This window comes from Mastigoproctus giganteus, chromosome 13 (genome assembly GCF_048544385.1).
Source record: "Mastigoproctus giganteus isolate SK-2022 chromosome 13, ASM4854438v1, whole genome shotgun sequence".
In the NCBI taxonomy this organism is placed as follows: Eukaryota; Metazoa; Arthropoda; class Arachnida; order Uropygi; family Thelyphonidae; genus Mastigoproctus; species Mastigoproctus giganteus.
In genome coordinates, this window is record NC_143587.1 from 90475869 (window position 1) to 90498451 (window position 22583).

A 22583-nucleotide genomic window follows, 5' to 3' on the forward strand; every position below is an offset into this window, starting at 1 on the left:
TTGAGCCTAAAAAAAATCCTACTTTTTAGCCTACAAAAAGACCAATTTTTTCTAATTATTATCTAATCATCATTGTTGGTAAAGCGCCTCTTTGGAACAAGCCAGTTAATGAACGCAGTGCGTTACATTTCAAGCGCATTGCATTTTTTGTTTCTTAAATTAATTGATTTTTTTTCTGTGATTAATAGAAGGGAAAAATAAATGAAGCTATCTCCTTATCAATTAATCACTAAAATTATAACTTTATAGAATACTTAATAAAACTCTAAAGTTTTACGTTATCGAAACTTAGCCATTCAGTTTAATTACAACTGTATAATATTTACTGTCTTTAAATATGTTCATATACTTGTTTTCTCTCTCTCTCTCTATATATATCTGTTCGCATGAGACCATGTTCACATGGTCTCATGCGAACATACATAACAATACACGCGAAGCGTGCATAGACTGTACGCCCAACAATACTGCATTAATAAAACTTTGCGCAAAACGTTGCATACATATGGAGTCAAGGAGATATAAAAGTAGTAGAAAAATGATTCTTGCTTCTTGCCACTACTGTTTTCTTCAGATGATTCAAGAACCTTACTAAAGTTATTCGAAGATCGGACCCACGGTATGGCTGATGCTGATGCCAATGCTAGGTGACAGAAGTTTCAGCTTTAAGAAAGTAAAGCGTTTATCAGGATTGTCATCATCCCAGAGGATATCCATTAAAGCCAGTGTAGCAAGCTGGGTATCAGGACTACATTAGTATCAGTAGTGACAAATGATGCAAGAAATCAAGCTTATACAACATCAGCCAAAAAAAAAACCTTTCCCACATCACCTGTCCATCCCCTCCAACAGTGTGTCTAGTTCTTCTTTGAAATATTTATTAATTAAACACTTCACAACAAAAAGACAAACTTTCATACATGTATTCCGCAACCATTCTTACTTAATTTGAATTACAGTCACCCCCCATGTCTGTAGTCTAAACAAGTGGAAGAATAAATCAGCACTGACTTGCTCAATCCGCTCAAAGCCGAGCCGAAACACCTCAGTGAAATCACCAGATACTGCAATTTCTACAATTGAAGCCTTTCTTGGGAAGACCACCCTTTCATTCCCTTCACCAAACTCGTTGCCCTTCGCTGCACCCATTCCTGCAGTTCTACATCCTTTCTGAAATGAGGCATATGCAGTAGTCAAGGTGCGGTCTAACCATTGTCCTATACAATGGAATAATCATATCCTTATCTCAGCTAGACGGCCTCGGCAGCCGAGTGGTCAAGAGCGGGAGTGTAGTAGCACGCGCTCTTTGAGTAAACCGGGGTTCAAGCCCATGACTGCTGAATACGGTCGATCTGCGAACCCGCACTGGACCAGCGTGCCAGATTATGGTCCATTCCTCTCAGCATGAATTGTTGAGGAGGCTTCCATCCTGCAGTGGGTTGATAACGGCTACAGTATAACTGGGTTTTTTTTTTTTTTTTGTTTTTTTTTTATTTATATCTCAGCTAGCAAAATTTCTGTATATCGTTGAAAATATCCCATGATCTGAACTGGCGGCGTGTCTGTGCTTCCCATTTGACGGCAAAATTACCTTATCATAATTTCCCACTACCCTGAGTGTAGTATCACACAGTTTGCAATAGCAAACGCACTTCCCATTTCACATATTAACCCCTCCAATAGATTGTCTAGTTCTTTCTTGAATTTATTTAAGCGATCAACTTCCACAACAGCAGATGGAAGAACATCAGACGGAAGTTTGTATCACAAATCAACCACCAGCTCGCTGAAGGAAAACTTCTGCACATCTATTCTGCAACCGTTCTTCCTCAATTTGAATTTGGGCGGCCCCCTAATGTGTGCAGTCTGAGCAAGCAAGAGGAAGGATTCCATCAGCATTGGGCTTGCTTAAATCCTTCAAAGCCTTAAAGACCTTAATCAGATCACTTCGCAGGAGAGTCTAGTCTCCATACGCTGCAATTTGCAGAACCTAAGCCTTTCTTGGTAAGAGTACCCCTTTGTTCCCTCACCAATCTCGTTGCCTTTCTGTGTACTCGATCCAGCAGCTCTACATCTTTCTTAAAATGAAGCCTCCAAACCAGTATGCAGTACTCAAGATGCGGCTCAATCATGTCCTTGTAAAAGGGATAATCACCTCCCTATCCCTGCTAGCAAACTTTCTACACATCATTGAAAAAAATGCCATGTGCTGTCCTGGCAGCTTATCTTCACTGTTCAGAGAATATCATATTTAACTGCAAAACTATGCTAGGTCTTTTATCATTATCCACTACGCTGACAGTAGCACCACACATTTGGTGCGTTACTCTGAGGTTACTGTTACCCATATGCAGCACCTTGCGTTGTCAATCTTACACTACAGTTTTCTGTTTCTCACTTTTCTAACTTGACTAACTTTTCTAGATCTTGTTGCTGTAGCATACCTTCATTAACAACACCGCCAACCTTTGTATCATCTTCTAACTTGGACATTAAGCCTGATATGCCTTCATCAATATCACTGACACATATCATTGATATTTCATTGCCTTCATTGATATATTCTATATTCATATTCATATTAATATTCTGTATTCATTATTGATATATTCTATATCCTTCATTGATGAAGGATACAGAAAACAACAATAGGCCCAACACCCAACCAGGGGGAACTCCACTAATAACATTAGTCACAAAGAGCAGCTCCATTGATTACCACTCTCTAACTGCTGAACCTTCTCACTCAACCATCCCTTTATCCATAGTAGCAATTTTCCCTTAATGCCACACTACTCCTTGTACTGCAGTAGTTTTATGAAAAATATTATCAAAAGCTTTCCTGAAATCCAAGTATATGGTATCAAAATTTTTTCTTACATCCAGTTCCTTTCTGACCACATCGCAGTATTCAATCAAATTTATCAAACAAGAATTCACCTTAACAAACCTATGCGCTGCCTCAAGTGTAATTCCAGTCTTGTCTAGATGATCCTGCATTACTAGTTTTACTAGTGACTCCATTAATTTGCCTGGAACAGAATTTAAATTAACAGGTCTGCAATTACTCGTGTAACCGTTTGATTCCCCGTCTGATAAACTTCTGTCATCCCCTTCCCTAGAGAATGCCTCATTTGTTAATGTAGATGCAAAATTCTCAATCACTTTATCAGCAACCTGAACTGGATCGCAAACAGTCGAACCAACGATATCAACTGGGCCAATCTGATTCATTACTGTTTTTACTGTTTTAAGTCTTTACTGTTTTTCTTTGCATCCTTTGCCAAAGATTTCTCGTAATCTGCCTTCGCTTGCCTAAATTCCTTTGTGACTTGATTACAGACTAGCTTATATCTACCATAGGCTTCTGTGTCACTTGATAATTTTTATGCACACCATCCATTTTTCTTCTCTGCCATGAGTCTCATCAGTTCATCTGACATCCATTTAAGCCTATACCTCGAAGAGTATTCTTAGTTGGTATGAAAAGTCTAGTAGTTCCTATGATTAATTCCTTGAATGCTTCCATTTAAAATTTGCTAATGGTAGCATCATCAGTTGGTACCACTATATAGAATTTAAAAGCTGTCTGAGACCACTGCAGTAACCTTTAAAAAAGCAAAAACCGTTCCCTTTATCCTTGATGGTAGTTACATGATAGTTACATGTGTTACTGTTTAAGTAAATCCCAAATCGATATACACTGCGATCTCTGTCACTTATTGGTTCTTTCATTTGCAGATTCGTAATGCACGGATAATCACTGCTGATAATCAGATCAAGAGCGTTATTCCGTCTTATTGCCTCTCTAACACGCTGCTGTACAAAGCAGTTATCCTATAAATCCACACAAGTCTTGCCATTGTCAAGCGACCAAGTCACTAGGTCCAGTCAATAACTGAAAAATTATAATCACCCATTATAAGAAATTCTAATTTACTGGCCCCCCACCTTTTCTCTGTACAGTTATTCGTTGTACTCAGCAGAGTAATTAGGCCTATAACACATTCACACTCTAATTTTCACTTTCCCAATGCTTATGTCACACTAAACTGACATTACACTGGCCACCCATGTTAAGTGGATGCACTGCCTTGTGGGAACTGGGTCTTTCTCTTTTGTTATAGTTATTTTAATTAGTTAACCATATAATTATCCTTTCTAATACCCGTATACTTTGGAACCCAAATTAGTTTTTTGTTTTAATTTTCAAAAGGTGAACAACTGGCACCTCAATCCTCCAAAGCCCACAAGCTATCTGACTGCGCAACTATTTTTATTTTATTTAACTTTCCTTGTCTCAAAAGATTCCCAGTTATGAGGTTTTCTTTTATTTTCTCCAAACAGGATAAGCTCAGTGGTTGTTTTTTATAAGGCTGTTTATTTCTCTTCAATACAGAGACATATATTGGTGTGCAAAACTTAAGGACAAGTCAGACTTCCACCTGCAGCTTCTCATAGGAGTGTCCTGGATATGGGAAAAACATACCAAAGTAACCTCGTGAGGTACAGAAATGATGAAGAAAACAACATCGACAGAACAACGGAAACAAAACGGTACAGAGGGACTTTATTCAAAAATGGCAACACACAGCAGTGGCTGCCATGATACAGATTTATCATTGCCAAAGATTCCCAAAGAGGAGGGAAGAGGTGGTCCTCAGTAGGAGATATGGCCACCTCTAATGTCGATGTAGACTTTGCACTACCTGTCCATATTTACAACAATGTTGTTGATAAGTTCTTGCGGTAACCTCGTCTGTTCCTCTGTCAGTACCATCTTCAGCTGCTGAACATTTTCTGGTGGATGTGGACTTGCCGCTAGGCGTCTTCTCAGAGCGTCCCACATGTGTTCGATGGGATTTGGATCGGTGGAACGGGCAGGCAAATCCATGTCCTCACTTTCCAAAAGCATATCAGCTGCAGTGTGATGGGGTGTGGCGTTATCATCCATAAACACGAACTCGGGGCCAATGGCACCTCGGAACAGACGCACATGGGGAAGGATTACCTCAGTATAGTAGCGTGCACCGGTTACAGTACCGCCTTCCAGTATCTGGAGTTGTGTACGTCCATCCAAAATAACGCCAACCCAGACGAGAACACCTCGACCGCCATATCTATCCAGTTATAATGAAAGAGGCAGCAAAGGAAGTAAGCAAACATTTAGTCATAATTATAAGAGCATCCCTAGAGTCAGGGGAGATCCCCATAGATTGGAGATGTGCAAATGAATCCCCAATTCACAAAGGAGAGTTCAACGGGTGATACAAATAAATATAGACCTGTTATTTTAAATTCTGTTTGGGGAAAACAATGGAGTCACTGGTTAAAGAGGTGATACAGGATCATCTAGACAAGACTACAGTTATAATTCAGACACAGCATGGGTTTGTTAAGAGGAAGTCTTGTCTGACCAATTTGATTGGATACTACGATGTGGTCACAAAGGAACCGAATACAAAATTTGATCTCATATACTTGGATTTCAGGAGAGTTTTTGATACTGTTGCACATGGAAGGCTGCTGTCCAAATTGGTGCGGTATGGCATTAAGGACAAGTTACTGCTATGAATAAAGGGATGGTTGACTGGGAGACGGCAGAGAGTGGTAATAAATGGATGCTGCTCTACGTGGACTAATGTCATTAGTGGAATCCCCCAATGTTCAGTGCTGGGCCCACTATTATTTTGTATATTTATCAATGATATCGATGAAGGTATATCAGGCTTAATCTCCAAGTTTGCAGATGAGACAAAAGTTGGCAGGGTTGTTAATGATACTAAAGACAGTATGATACTGCAACAGGATCTAGAAAAGTTAGGCAGAAGGGCTGAGAAGTGACAACTGAAGTTTAACATTCACAAACACAAAGTACTGCACATGGGTAGCAGTAACCCAAGAGAAACGTACCAACAGAATGGTTCTACACTCAGGAAGGTGGAGAATGAAAAAGACCTGGGGGTAATTGTGCAGTCAGATATGAAGTTCTCTGAGGTGCAGATAAGCTGCCACAGCAGGTCATGGAGTTTTGTTATTGATATATTGGAATTTTGCTAGCAGAGACAAGGAGGAGATTATCCCTTTGTTTAAGGCAATGATCAGGCCATATCTGGAGTACTGCGTACCGGTCTGGAGGCCTCATTTTAGGAAGGATGTAGAGTTGATAGAATGAGTACAGAGAAGAGCAACAAGATTGGTGAGGGAAACAAAGGGGTGCTCTTACCAAGAAAGGCTTAAGTTCTGCAAGTTTCAGAATCTGGGGACTAGGCACCAGCGAGGTGATCTGATTGAGGTATATAAGGCCTTGAATGGTCTGAGCAGGCTTAATGCTGACGGAATACATCCGCTTGCTTAGATTAAGAACCTGAGGTGGCATAGATTCAAATTGAGGAAGGACAGTTGTAGAATAGATGTGCGGAGGTTTGCTTTTAACCAGCGCGTAGTTTATTGCTGGAACCGACTTCCATCTGCTGTTGTTGAAGTTGATATCTTAAATAAATTTAAGACTGAACTAGAAAAACGCTTGGAGTGACCGGATGGGTGAAACGGGAAGATTTTTTTTTTTGTGGCTGATGCTGTGTAAGATTGCTTTCTTGCATTCATATGCCTCAGCTAATGCTAATAGTAATGCTATTGTAACCATAACAGAGATTTATTTGCAATACTTAAAATTTACACAGAGTACTATATATATATATATATATATATATATATATAATCTTTATTATATACAAACGTGGTATATACAATAGACCCTTCACAGCAGTAATTCCAGGTGTTTTACATTGGCTGGTGAGAGAGATTGAAGACTGGGGGATACAGATGGAAGAATAGGGACGATAGAATATGCATCCCCAAAGAGGTCAGTGGAGACGAGCCCCACCAGGCAAAGTATGGTGGGGGATAGGCAGGGAGGAGAGGAGAAAGAGACCTATTACAACACTTTTAAATGATATGTACAAATATATTTACCACTTTTCTTTACAAAATATGTACGCATAAATCGCTACTTCAAGTAAAAAGATTATGGCTCCAGTATCAAATCTCTTCAATTCTTCAACAGACATATAGTGGTGGACAAAAAAACTGCATCACCTTAAAAAACGTAATATTTGTGGTGAAACGTATAAGATATTGTTTGATTGGTCGTTTTGTTTGTTGCAAAGCAAACGTATTGTGTCAAATAACGCTTCTATTGCCTCAGACAGTAATTGCAAGATATTGCATCAGCGGTTTCTATAAATAGGGTGTTGGACACACTCATTAGTATCCTGTTTTGCGGAGGTATAAGCATGGCTCCATATGTTCAGTTGACACCAAGAGAAAAAAGTGTAGCTGTTGCTCTGCCCCAGGAAGGGCTTTCTACACGTGCTATCGCTGATAAAATAGGCTGTCACCAGTCAACAGCATCCCGGGTGCTGAAATTAAAGCGTGAAACCAGTGATGTTAAGAGAAGACCTGGATCAGGCGTAAGAGAGTGACTACGCCTTCCCAAGATCAATATTTGAAACGGCCATGACTTCGTAATCGCCATGCTAGTGTTCCTGATCGAAAACTGGACTTTGAGATGGTCTCTGGTGTTGAAACAAGTGCACGAACTATCCAAAGACGGCCAGATTATGAATGAAGTAAATGTGAGTCTCTCCTGCCCTTCGCCTGGTGGGTTCCCCACTGCCACTAACATATCACACCCCCGGAGCGGGATGGGCAGTTTGACCTTCCTACTGGATTCGACACTACTTGGACATGACAACCATCACCGACGAAGACATTCTGCGACTTTGCTGCCGACACGCCATTGGCGATCTGAACTGGATACCCTAACCCGGTTCCCTTTAAAACCCCATCCCCGAGCAGGGGAGGGAGATGACAGGACTCTGCCTCCTCTCCTCATAACCTATCCCCCCATACTTCGCCTGGTGGGGCTTGTCTCCACTGACCTCTTTGGGGATGCCTACTCTATCGTCCCTATTCTTCTATCTGTTTCCCCCCAGTATTCAGTCTCTCCCCCTTTCTAACTAAACCGAGTACAACCGTTAACAATGGAGTCAAATTCTAATCAACATCTAAATTCTACCGTTTTCTTGTAAATCTCTTTTGGCCAAAATCTAGTGTTCACCCCTTTTTTATTTAATTATTTTTTTTTTAGGCCTTGCCACTTAAATCCTTGGAAACTAAGTGTTAGAGCCTGCCAGAATATTTAAATAATCTACTGGGTGCCTGACCAGCCTCCACGAGACAAAGTTGGGCCCCAATAGGGGCCCAACGGCTAAATGGTCAGAGGAACAACTGAACATAACGCTATACAACAGACCAACCCTCCACCCACTTTTTTAAATCTCTGGCCTCCACAGAGTTCTGTGTTACTCACAAATAATACAACGCGGAGATGAGGGGAACCCCTGGTGCCGTCAGACAACTAACACACTTTACACTATCCAAAGACGGCTTTCAGAATGTAGTCTGCATGCCTATCGGCCCAAGAATAACCCTTTGTTGACCTAACAAATGAGGAAGAAGCGACTTGCTTGGGCTAAATCGCATGTTTCATGGACAAAAGAGCAATGGGACAACGTCATCTTTTCTGACGAATCGAAATTGAACTTGCATGGCTCGGATGGGAAGCGAGCCATATATCAGAAGACGAAAATTGGAGGCATACCATCCTGACTCCATAACACCGACTGTAAAGTTCCCCACCAGTCAGATGGTCTGGGGATGATTAACAAGCAAAGGGGTGGAGCGAATTAAGTTTATTAATGGAACGGTGAATGCAGAAACCTACATTGCTACCTTGGAGGAGTGACTGAAACCCTTTATTAGGGATCATTAGAGACGCCCAAAACTGCATTTTTCAACAGGACTTAGCACCTTTCCACACAGAAAAATTGGTAAGTTTTGTGCTATTTGATTTAAGAATGAGTTGTCTTCTTTTTTTCATAAGGCTTAAAACATACTTACACCAACGTTTTCCTCCCTTGAGGTGCAGTCACACCTCAGAAATGCTGGCATTACAGTGTTGGACTGGCCCGGCAACAGTCAGATTTCAACCCTATTGAAAATTGCTGGTACATAATTTCGTCTAAAATTGCTCAGAAGAAGCCAACAAGTAAGATTCAGCTGAAGGAGAGCATTGTAAGGGTGTGGTACCACGAAATTGGGCAACTGTATATCCAGAAGTTGATTAACTCTATGCCAGATTGTTGCAAGGCTGTAATTGCAGCTTCAGGAGGAACAACAAAATATTGAGGACTTATTTTGCTGATTTACAGTGCATAATACTATTACGTTAACTCGTCATTTCAGTTTTAACACGTAAATCAATAAAATGTATGTTTGGTTGTCATGATTGCCATTTGCATGATTTCCCATATTTTCATTAATTACGCATTTTACCCTTTGGGAAGATATTTATGGCAATTAGGTTTATCAGGTAGAATCTGTTTATTGGATTTCATTCACAGAGATACATATCCCATATAACAAATGCATTTCGAACATTTCTGCAACCCACAATGCAGTGCAAAATACATAACTACTCTGACCATTTGGTCGTTACGGAGTATAAAAGAAAATTTATTTATTTTTTATTTATTATTATTTGCAAAATTCACAAGTGATGCAGTTTTTTTTGTCTGCCACTATATATGATAATTAATATACATAACCTTTCTTGCTTTAGTGGCCTTCTCAGGCTAACTACCAACTCTTTGGCTGCTATTCCCTTAGTCAAAGAACCAATTACCTTTCTTATGCTCAGCAATACAAAATTTAATCAGCACTTATGTGTATATTCTCTTTATACATTCTTTCAGACCTGAGCATACTATCTTCATGTATTCTGACATCTCTCCTCAAACAATGAACAATACGATACAATATTAATTAAGCATGCCTATATATATTTGCATAACTTTAACCACATCAATACTAGCTAGAACATAAATTTTACTCTTTACCAAAGATTCCTTTCTGTAAACATAGAATTACAAAACCTTTGTTCTAACAATGCTTTGGAATCACAGAAGGATTACACATCTCTCTTAGAACTCTTCCCTATTAATTAACAAGGTTTCCCCAGTTTTATTTCTATTAGTTATTTCTACAATACTACATAATTTAGTACAATCTCTATATGCAGTAAAGTCCGCCAGTCCTTTTCATACTTTAATTTCTAAACAATCAATGCCAGGAAACTTACTTTCACTGGCTTCTCCTTACTTTTCTTCCCACTGCCTTGATAAGGTTCCTGGCTCCCGATTTCTTTCAAACGGTCATCTTCCTTAGTCTCTGCTTATTGGTCCACTAGACGTACATCTATGGAGTCGCTCTTGGACTGCATTCTTTGCTATTTCCCTCAATAAAACAAGGCTCTTACTTCTGGAACACTCCTCTGGCCATCCATTTAGACTCTCTTCACATTTTCTAGCAACTATCTTCGCTTCTCCATACTTTACACCTAAGCACTTGCACTTCTCATAACATTTTCTTTCTTAACCTTATCCATCACTTTACTTCAATTAATTCCCCACTGAACTCCGCCGGCCCTGTTCTCATTCTCCCCTCCCTCAAAAATCTGTCTCCGTCCTCCAAATATCTCTCAAACATCTCTTTCTCTCTCCATGTTTCTCCTTTTTGTTCCTCCTCTCCCTCCTTTCCTTGACCAATCACCATTAATTTCTCATTCTGCATCTTTATTCTTATTCGCTAAGGTCTATCTTCTTTGTTTTGGAAACTTTCTATATGGACAAGCCATCCTTCCGCAGAAGTACACGTGTTGTTTTCGGAGCTGCTTCCATCGGCTACTTTACTTAATGATCACTCTCTTTTAATCCCTTAACCCTTTTATCTACGCTCTTCGCCCGACCTAGCCGCCCTTCAGTTTCAACGGTGTCACTTTGTATCTACCGAAACACTTAAGGTGTCCTCCATTATAAGAGTCGCGGCTCATTTTCTCCCCTGAAGTACAGACCATTTCTGGCAGGGCGTTTTGCCTCAGCGGTCAATCCTAAACTATCCATTCTTTTATGTGTACCGTACCACGATTTATTCTAAGACAACCACTTACTGGCTTTATCAATTCGGAGACGGTGTCTTTTTTCCTTCCCAACTTAACCTTACGGCCATACCTGTGGGAAGCGTCCGTTATATTTACAAGTGAATAGAACAGTCTCCAACTGACATTTCTATTATTCTGTTCTAGTCTGAACTGACCCCCATTGACAGCACTAATCCGCGCTCTACCTCAAACAAACAACTGTGGAAATATCAACTACACAACCCATTAGCGTAACCCTATCTGTTTAAAAATAATTAATTTCAAAAAGACAGAAATTTATTATTTTTCTGGAGTTGTAAGATTGGATCTTACAGCCTTATATTTTATGTGCTTCTTAACGCACAGCACCCCCCTCCCCTTTCTAGTCTTGTCTCTCCCTTCTGTATACATCGTACTCCTCAAATTTAAATTCTTCATCCTTTATATCTGAGTGATACCTCGTCTCTGGTATTCCCACAATGTCTGCTTGATGAATTGATCAGCACTTCATGTTCATTAAATTTATTTACTGTGCTCCTAGAATTGGTTTACATGCAGGTCTACATGCATCTATTCTTACTCTTAGTTATCCTAACACAGCCAATGTATACTGGAAGGACAGAATTCATGGGATACCTAATTCCTGGACAACGCGACGCTGTTACTCCTCTTGCTACTGGACGAACCCACAGCTTGGCAGGTATATAGGTGCACTGCATTCACATAGATGATAATTCGATGTCAGCACGATGCCCTGAGTTAACCGACTTTGAAAGAGGGATGATAGTGGGTGTCCGCGATAGAGTGACCCATGCGTGGATGCATGGGTCACTCTATCGCGGAGGTGGTACAGAAATTGCACTATCAACGTTCGACAGTATCAAGAGTGTATCGGGAAGATGCCATTTCCGGAATAACAACTCATAGTGGACAGCGCTGTGGGGGGAGAAAGGTGATGAATGAACGTGGCCGTGGACGTCTGTCTCCTATTGTTTCAGCCAACCGGAGAGCGATAGTGGCACAAATCACCGCCGACTTCAACGAGGAAGGTACCAGAAACGTCTCCACCAACACGATCAGGCGATCATTAGCTGCAATAGATTATGGATGCAGCCGACCCGCCAGTCCCGTTGCTAACACCACGACACCACGGGACTCTACGCCTCAACTGGGCGAAAGAACATCGGCACTGGACCTTGGATGATTGGAGACGGGTCTCTTGGTCCGATGAGTCCGTTTTCCAGTTATTTCAAGTGGACGGGAGGGTGCGTATCTGGCGTAAACCGCAAGAAGCTATGTACCCGTCATGTCAACAAAGACTGTTCAGGCAACTGGACGGTTGGCAATGGTCTGGGGCCTGTTCAACTTGCACACGTTGGGACCTCTGGTATGTCTAGATGAATCTCGGAACGGTGCAGTTCCATTTCCAGTATTTCAAGCGGTCAGGAGGGTGCGTATATAAACCGCACGAAGCTATGCACCCATCATGTCAACAAGGAACTGTTCAGGCAATTGGACGGTTGGTAATGGTCTGGGGCGTGTTCAACTGGCACACGTTGGGACCTCTGGTATGTCTAGACGAATCTCTGAACGGCGCAGGTTACGTGTGCATCCTTGCATACCATCTGCATCCCTTCATGATCATCGTGCATCTAGAAGGCATTGGACTCTTCCGACAGGACAATGCGCCTCCCCACAGAGCTGTGTTGAACATACATGGTTCGAAGAGCATTCCGCAGATTTTACCAACAAAGAATAGCCTCCCCGTTTACCGGTCATGAACCCTGTGGCGGATCTTTGGGATGCTGTGGAAAGGTCCGTTTGAGCTTTGGATCCTCCACCCAGGAATGCGACGGAATTATGGTCAGTGGTTCAGCAAGTATGGATGGAAATGCCTGTGGAACGCTTTTTCTTGAACTAGTGGATTCAATGCCTCGCTGTGTGACTGCCCTTATCCGGGCGAAAGGTGGGCCTCCCCGTTACTAGATAAGTATCCTATTATTTCTGTCCAGTCAGTGTACTTCCTTGTTCCATAATAGCTCACTGCAGGCCTTGAAATTCCCGGTAACTTTCTTTCCAGGCTGCTTCCAGTAGAAGCGGTGCGAGAATCACTTTCACTTCTTCCTTCAGCTTTTGTTAATCTGTTACTCGGTGTATCCCTACCCCAGCTAGCAGGTTTCTAATCAGCCTAAGAATTTCTTGATAGCATCAGCAAATATTCTTGCACCCTTTCTATTTAAGTGTATGCCGTCTCTCTAGAAGCAGTCCCTCCTGTTAACAAGCAGGGACCTGGCTGGGACATAATCTCTTGCACAATCTCTCCAGGGTCGAATTGATCGATAAGGCTTTCATCATGTATACTCCCTTATCATGTCTGGGCAGGAAATGCAGACAATATCAAATTTAACCCTAACTCGCGACTGTTTTTCACCCTTGCCCTGCACTTGTTAAAACATTATCATTTTTTGTGCCCTTAAAAGATTATATCTGCTGTATAACGTAATCTACTTCCCCCTCCCCCCCCCCTCTCTCTCTCTCTCTCTCACACACACACACATCAAATTCTTTGTTTTGCAAACCTATCTACAAGAACAAGATGTATGCGATGATCACAGGTTCATTTTTTCAACATACTACATATGTTGAACATCTGTAAAACTATGTCATACTTTTAAGTAAAAAAGTCCATTCTCTTCAAGGACTGTCTTGAATATTGTTAAGCGTTTTATAAAAGATGGCACTCTCACTCATAAATATAGAAGTGGTTGTCTATCAAGTGCATAGTATACGGTTCACAATATCGAAGTGGTACGAATTCAACAAGCCGAAAACAATGTCTCGATAATATCGAGTCTTTCACAGATCTCAAGTTACCGGAATTCCTTTGAGTAGCGTTCTTCAAACCTAATTATGGGTCAATTTGCATTAATATACCATATTAGAATAAATACCTAGTAAGTTGGTACTACGTGATTATCAAAGTCGTGATCAGACATGATCGACGATTTACGTTGCTCAAGAGGAACTGAGCATTCATGCGATCACAAGGTCGCACGAATGCTCAGTTTCTAAATGGTTCTGTAGTAACAGAAATTATGCGGAATGGACTACAGAAAATCCCCATGAACGCACTGAATAACTATTTCACCCAGTTAAGGTAACTGCATCAACCATTATTACCAGATCTTTTCTTCACTGAAAAGAATGCAAAAGGTTGAAAAGTTTCACAATTAATAGAGATCAATATTTGAGCCTTTTACAGGCTAAGATTATGTCAGCATTAAGCGAACATGCTTCTTTTGATTGCATTCAGAAGTACGAGCAACAATCGGTCTTTCGATCACATTATCAATCTATAATTTTTGCATCCATGATCTGCCATATTGCGGACTTTTTCTTATGGGATTACTTGAAACATCGGTTTTTATAGAAATTTTCAAGCATTCATAGCAATTCTAAAGCAGGCAACCGATTTTTAGGTCGTCAGGATCCAACTGATGCTGAAGGCAGCTGTATAAAAAGCAGTTTCCTAAATAGATCGTCTACTACAAGAGACACATAGAGAACTAATTGAACTAATTATTAATGCTGTACCCTGACATTTTGTAAATTGTAAATTTATATTAAACTATTAATAAAATTTAATTTTCAGTCTCGTTTTGCTCTTTCTTACCGCCATTTTTTCCAGATATCTAAAAATGAAAAAGATGTAAAAATTTTGTCCACTGCCGAATAACAGAGCTATACGAAAGTTCAAATGAGTTCATAATAACCAAAGATAAGTGATGAGGAAAACATTTCTGAGAAAATTTTATTTGAGTAATGTTTGGAACTCCAACCCCCCCCCCCAAGCTAATAAGCTCCCACAATTTATTTAAAAATGACAATAAGGTTTTTTGCTTGTTTTCGTATCTTCTGTCCTCAATAACGAGATTAATTCAAGGACTCCAGATAATAGCCTGGCAGTTAGCTGTGGGAAACGTGACGACTTGGACTGTTTCAACAATTCAATGTCCTCGAGGTCGCGTACACAGCGGAGATGGGCCAAGTGTATCCACTTAGATTATTTATATCTTAGGAACTCCCTTCCTGTCTAAAATGCTTATCACAGGCAACAATGGAAAGTGAATCATACTGTCCGGCTATTATAGGATCGCTAAGAATGGAAGCTTCATCGTCAAGAATCGCTTCATAGCTCTTCAGATTTACAGGCCAAAATAAACAAACAAAAGGAGGATTGGAAGCCTTTCATGCAAAGTATCTGATAGTAGGATACTTCCTGATGGAAGCATTCTGTTTTCAATTATAAATTACAGGGCTATGGCGTAACCTCCATACTTGAGAGTGAATTCAGTGTTGAAAGGGAATAGAGAAGGCACATTTCTCTCAAGTAAGAAGAAAACACTTTTTAATGATAATTTCATCCTTATACTTTTTTACGTTTCTAGATCCCTTTGAAATTTTTGCATTTTTCACAAGTACTTTGAAGTGGCAGTAAACCTAAAAGTAGTACCAAATGAGGGCACTATTAATTTATTTTTAAATTAGCATCATAACACAGAAAATTAATTTGCATTTATATTTATTAAAATCTAAATAAAATTATGCGAAGTTTGAATTTATTAAGTTGCAAAATCTAACGCAACAAAAGGCATTTGTAAATTAAGGTGAAACATTCTCTTCTTAAATAAAGTCTTAATCACATGGAACAGGTTAATTACTTGCAATAACAATATCTTTACACGATACTTTATTTAATGAGATTCTGTTGCAAGAACTGAGATGTCATCCCTGAGATGTTTTACGTGTACCACTGGTTCTTGTCTCGCCTACAAGAGAAAATAAACCTTCAGCATTCGTTTTACTCAACCCCTTCACGTCTTTTACAAAATATCAGATCTTTCCTTAGATATGTAGTTGTGAAAGTGCAGTCCTTAACTTCTAAGCTAACTATTTGCATCGATTTACACTCATCACTAATGCCTCCGTCCCATTCTTTAATCCAGTGGTTTTCGACCTTTTTTTAATAATGGGACCCCAAAGTAATTTATTTTATTTTGTAGCACCCCTACACAATTTTATGCATGTTAGATTTGATTCTCTCTCTCTCTGTATATATATATCTAATATTAAAAAAATATGTTATATTATAATTATTACAATAATATAACTGTAAACAAAATTAAAATTCATAATACAAATTATATATATAAATTTTATTCTTTATATAGAGGGTATAAAGTAAACATCAATTACAGATCACCACAAAATTAAAAAGATACCGTACACCTTTTTATAACGATATAAATTTAAAAAAAAATAAGTTTAAGTAACTTAAACCCAAATTACGTGGCATCCCTAAAATGCTGTTGCGGCACCCCAGTTGAAAACCACTGCTTTAAACCCTCTCTAGAATTTCTTTTCTATTTTTTTTTTTTTTTTTTTTTTTTTTTTAGATACGGTATCTCAACACCTGAATACAATATTCCAAATGCAACTTCGTCTAATGTGTCGTCTATAGTGGGATAATGACGTCTTTCCTCCCAACTAGCAAAGGTCCGTATGTTTACACTACATAGATTTTATGTCAGACTGAATCATAACACGTAAGTCTTTTTCGTCTTGAATTATTTTTAGCTCTTCTCCTCCTAGGTTATTCGTGGCTCCATGATTTCTGTTCGTCCATCCTTACATTTGGAATCATTAAACATTAGTTGCCACTTTTCGGATAATATATGTAACCCATCCTAGCCTTTTTGAAGAAACGTGGCCTGGCTTGAATTGTTAACCACTCTTCTCACTTAAATAAGTCATCGGGAAAATTTTAAATCTCCCATTGTATACTCATGTCAATACAGAAAGAAACGCAACACCGAGCAATGAGGAACCCCACTTGTTACTCTGATCTACCCCCGAAGACGGATCATTTATGACAGCCCTCTGCCTCCTATCTTTTATCCATCCAGCGATCCAGCATAATAATAGATCTTACCAGTAACTCTAAATTTCTTCCAATTCATATAGCAGCCTTCCATGAGGGACAGTATCAAAAGCTTTACTAAAGTCTAAAAATATACTGTCAAATTATTACCTTCCAATTGTCAAATTTTTAAAATTCAACTGTTTAATGATTACATGGAAGTAATTTACCAGATTGACATGACCTCGAACGGACCTTTGCTGGGAACTATTCAAGGTAACATTCTTGACGAGGTGGTCTTGAATCGCATTCACAACTCACAACACCACAATCCTTCTTACCAAAAGGCAAACTTACTATAAACCAGTGAGTTTGACTTCTGTCATAGGCAAGCCTTTTTAATTACAATTGAATATAAATACCATCTCCTTTTGGAATCTTGCCATCCTCTAACATCAACAGCTTCTGTAACAAACGCTTCTCTAAGATCATTATATCACTTTTTGCGGCAATTGGACTCCTTCACATGCTTTATACGGCAAATATTGTTGAAAAATATTTGTTAAACTCAGCAAACAGGAAAATCGACCACAGAATACTGCCGCCTTATAGCTTAGGTTGATTTGGCCTGGAATACATACTGTAACTGTCCCATACTTTTTTTTTTTTTTTTTTTAACGTAAGGTGCCAAAATACAATGTGGATTCAACAGCAGGCAGTACCGTGGTTATTGCCTGCTATTGGATCTCCTACTTAACTTTATCAAGTTTTTGACACAGTTAAGCTCCTTAATGAGAACCACGTTTAGGATATTAGAGCCCTTCAAAGCTCTTGGACATGCTTGAATAAGTAGCAACCATCCAGTTCATTCAAAACTCTGTTACTATATAGTTTATGGGCGTCAGCGGCACCATCAATAAAGAAACCACTCTTTGCCACAGAATTCTGGCTCCTAAAGTGGGCCAACAGGAAGCACAACCTTCCAGCTCTGATTCACACCACGCAGCTTGCCAACTCTCTCGGGATTCCACGGCTTCCCACCTTAGTCGAAGACCAACGCCTCCTAGCAACAGTCAAGATGATAACAGGCATAATCGCAACACCTTCATTCTGGGATACCTGTGGCTGGAGGATCCCCCCTGCTGCCCTTAGGGCCAATCCCGAGCTCTACTCGCATTCAGCGCGACTCCATCTCTCGGACAGGTTCCTTCCTCAGCAGATGTTCAAGCAAACCCAGGCACTTGACGCCGACCTGAACAAATTCGCTATTGACCGGACTTACAGGAAAAAAATTATGTCTAGTAGGACTAATCTGCATTGACATGTGTACCTTGCATCTGTTCCTGTCTGATTGAGCTGGTGCTCTTATCTCGATGTTAAGTCAGCTCAATCAGACCTAACTCTCGTAAGGAGTTCTCTCCTTTGTATAAAATATGTTTTCTTTTGTAAAATTACCTGTTTTTGTAAATTAATTGTTCTATTTTCCCGGAAGTTTCGGGAAGTTGTACAAATGTAAACCCCTGGCTTTTTGGCCGTGAAGGGCATTAAAGATTATCTCTCTCTCTCTCTCTTTTATTTCCGATTTAAGTGTTCTACTCTATACGAGGTAGCTTAAAGTAGCACGTAAGGAGACAATCGTACTTACTTGTCACACTCCTCCGAATCATTTAGCCTGTAATAAATACCGACCACTATCCTCTTTCGTTTACTGCAATTCATTTCACACAACACTGATTCAACATATGTATTACCTCGATCTGATTCAGGGAATCACTGAAGGCGCAAAGAAGGTACAAGGGTGTCAGTGTGCAAACACTGTACATAGAGTTGCATCCTAAGTGGTTTCAGGATCAGATGCGACCCACAAAACCTTTCACCATGAAACAATGCCTAACAATCATCATGCATAACAATAGTTACAGCAAGCACATTGGAGTAAAAGCCTGAAGAAATAAAATGATTCTCTAGACAAATCACAATATTTGTCTAGAAACAAATCATATATTCACCCATCTAATGAAAACGGATGAAAAAATTTGTGGAGTATGTTCCCAAACCGCAGAACAGAGGGGATTCAATCCACACTCATGTTGGACTCGTTGAATTGCGAATGGAATACTTTTGTGAGCCGTTGTACAGACATGATGACAACTATCATCCCAAAGATGGTTGTCAGGGTTTACTTATGTTTCTTTGAACTAAATAAGATGATCGCATTGCGCATTTATCTACAATGGGTGGGAATGCACTTTTCGTGCTCGTGAAGATTCGCTTCACAGACTTACAGACGCAATTTCCAGACAAATTACGCTGCGCTTCGTGGCCTTAGTTGCCTTGAACGTGAATTCTAAAAAGAGTGCACTCCATCCTTGACACTTTAAAACAGTGGTCGCCAAAGTGGTCGATATCGACTCCCAGGGATCGATATAACATTGTTAGGGATCGATTGGGGGTCGACAGAAAAATATAAGACATCATTGTACGGGTAATATTTAACAAACGAAACGAGGCTTATGTGTCTTCTTTGTGAAAAAACTTTTAGTAACGAGGCAATGAAACCAGCAAAAATGAAAGATCATCTTCAAAGACTCCATCCCAATAAGAAAGATAAAGATCTTGACTTTTTTAAAAACTGAAAGAGAAATACACACATCGACCAACTATAAAATCATTTATGAAAGCACCTGCCGAAGCTGACAATAAACAAGGATTAACAGCCTCCTAGAATATTTCTTTTAATATAGCAAAAAAAAAAAAAAAAAAAAAAAAGGAAACCATATACAATTGCAGAGGACATTGTTATACCCGCAATCAAAGAAGTAATTGAAACCATAATTGAAAAAAGATTCTGGCCCTGTTTTAAAATGCTTACCATTGAGTGCTAATACCGTGAAAAGGCGTATTGGTGAAAAGGCTGGAGATGTAGAAAAAACTGTAGTATCAGAACTCAAAAATAGTAAGTTCTCCATCCTACATTCGATAGTTCTTCTATTCTTATGGCTTATGTAAGATATTATAGTAAAAACAAATATCAAATTATTGACGAATTTTTATTTGCAAAATATCTTGAAAGTGATGGAACGGGGTTGACAATTTTTCAGCGATGGCAGGAATATTTAAATAAGTATGATATTCCATTTACTAATATAACAGCAGTAGCCACAGATGGCGCACCTGAAATGGTGGGCCGTTATCAAGATTTTGCTGCCTTTCTGAAAGAAAAAATTCATAGTGTGCGTACTATTCACTGTGTGTTGCAACGAAACCATTTGGTGGCAAAAACTCTCAGTGACGAACTGCATGATACTTTAAGAGTGTATATTAAATCTATTAATCAAATTAGAGCTCATTCTCTTAAATCGCGATTGTTTGCCAAACTTTGTGAAAAAAAATGATGAAGCATCAAACCAATTACTCCTGCATACTGAAATAAGATGGTTGTCTAGAGGCGCAAGTCTACAAAGATTTGTTGAGTTGTTCTACTCAACCCTAGAGTTTATTACAGATGTTAATTTGTTTTTGAGTGATGAACTGAAGAGAAATAAGAATCGTATTTTCTACTTGGCGGACTTATTTTCAAAATTTAATGACGTACAGACCCGTCTACAAGGTAAAGATGTCACGATTATTCAAGCTTGGACGATTCTTTTAGGCTTCCAAGCTAAATTAGCCTTATTTAAATCATCATTGTTACGAAAACGAAAAGATTTTCAGTACTTTTCGAATCTAGGGCAATTAGAAGTAAAAGATGACTTAGAGATATACACAAAACATCTTCAAAATTTGAGCGATGATTTTAAATTGCGCTTTGCAGATTTTGAAAACATGAACATTCCAGATTGGATTATCATGCCATTTCCTGCAGATATTGAAAATATCGAATGTAACTTACAAGATGAACTTATTGAATTGTCAGTTGATCTTGAAGCTAAGACGTTTTTTAAAAATAGGACTTTAAGTTACTTTTGAACGAATATAAATGTTGTAGAAAAATATCCAAAACTTTCTGAAGTCGTACTCCCCTTTTTGCTTGCATTTCCAAGCTCGTACATGGTTAAAGCTGGTTTCAGCCATGTTAATTCCATTTTAACAAAACAAAGAAATAAGCTAGATATAGAATTCTGTGGCAATTTAAGGCTGAAACTTACAAATTTTTAACTCAACATTGCTAATCTTGTCAAGAGTCACCAAACACACCCTTCACATTGACAACGTTAGTAAATTGTATACTAAGTTAATAAAAGTCTTATTTTCATATATATAAAGAAGATTGTATTATTGTTATTTTGTTATATAATTAAATTTTATATTTCATATATTATTTATCCCTCCTATCAAATATGTAATGTTAAGAAGGACGTCAAAAACAAAAACGTATCCCTTTGATGTTAAGCCAATATAATAATATATACTATATTATAAATAGATTAAACACTGTAACCATAAAATAAACAATCTAAAAACTCACATAAGCGTCTTTTTTGCTTGTCCTATTACAATTACGTAATAGTAAAATAGAGGGGTCGATAAAAAGTCAAGAAACTCTTGAAGGAGTCGAAGGTCAAAGAAGTTTGGCGATCCCTGCTTTAAAAGCTCATCGCGCATTTATCTATAATGGGTGGGAATGTACTTTTCGTGCTCGTGAAGATTCGCTTCACAGACTACAGACGCAATTTCCAGACAAATTATGCTGCGCTTCGTGGCCTTAGTTGCCTTGGACGTGAATTCTAAAAAGAGTACACTCCATCCTTGACACTTTAAAAGCTCAGGCTATCTCTGTTTCCGACTGCTATTCCATAACTTGATAGCTACTAGCCATCCAATGAATGACTAGCAGTTTATCAAGTTAAACTTTCTAAACGTGTACAATGTATTCTACAAAAGTAAAACTTAAATCATATGCCTTTTTAAACTGTAGTATAATATCATCTATACGTCATTCTGGGATTCGCTTGTTAGATTAAATAAAAACAGCAAATTTCATTTTAAAAAAATACACAGTTACGTTTAAAAAAATGTCCATAGCTTAATATTTGTAAACGACTCAGAGCTATATTAAATTGTTAGTTTTATTCATGGAGAGTCGCAGAATTTCATTTATCATTTTAAGTGGGGTCACGTAATCACAAAGTTTGAGAACTACTGATTAAGGAATTTCCAGCATTCTGTAAAAAAATATGAAGATCATTATTGCGCATAGCCAGATCATCCACACAATAGTCGGGAAGTACATAAAAATTACCAAGACGGTAACAAATGACAAATGAAAACAGGTAAAGATATTAATAAATGAGGATAAAAAAAAATTGAAGTATAAAAGAGACTTACTTATAAGCCACCTTGTTTTCAGTCAAATCTACCACACCCTGCAAGGGGAAAAAAAAAAAAAAAAAGAGAAAGAAAGAAAAATCGTCAGCTTATTTTTTTTTTATTAAGCAGAGTTCAAAAATTACAAAAACTGGTATAATTAATTCATTTTCATATTAATATGACAAGGAAACTGAAACATCTGCCCTAATTCGATCTTAAATTTAAAGAAAAACTGGGTAGAAAACTAATACAAAAACTTAATTCTTCCTTGAAGAATAGGTGCATCTTTTATTAGTTAATTACTCTTTCACT

General features: G+C 38.7%; 1 protein-coding gene across 7 annotated transcripts in view; it reads right to left on the bottom strand.

The window, feature by feature from the left end:
* Positions 1 to 22583, bottom strand: part of PMCA (plasma membrane calcium-transporting ATPase 3) — a 1183542-nt gene that overhangs the window by 1121507 nt on the left and 39452 nt on the right. For all 7 annotated transcript variants that reach the window (XM_090387939.1, XM_090387938.1, XM_090387937.1 and 4 more), the window contains exon 2: positions 22290 to 22327. The gene's annotated coding sequence lies outside the window, so the exon portion shown is untranslated. The remainder of the gene's footprint in view (positions 1 to 22289; positions 22328 to 22583) is intronic.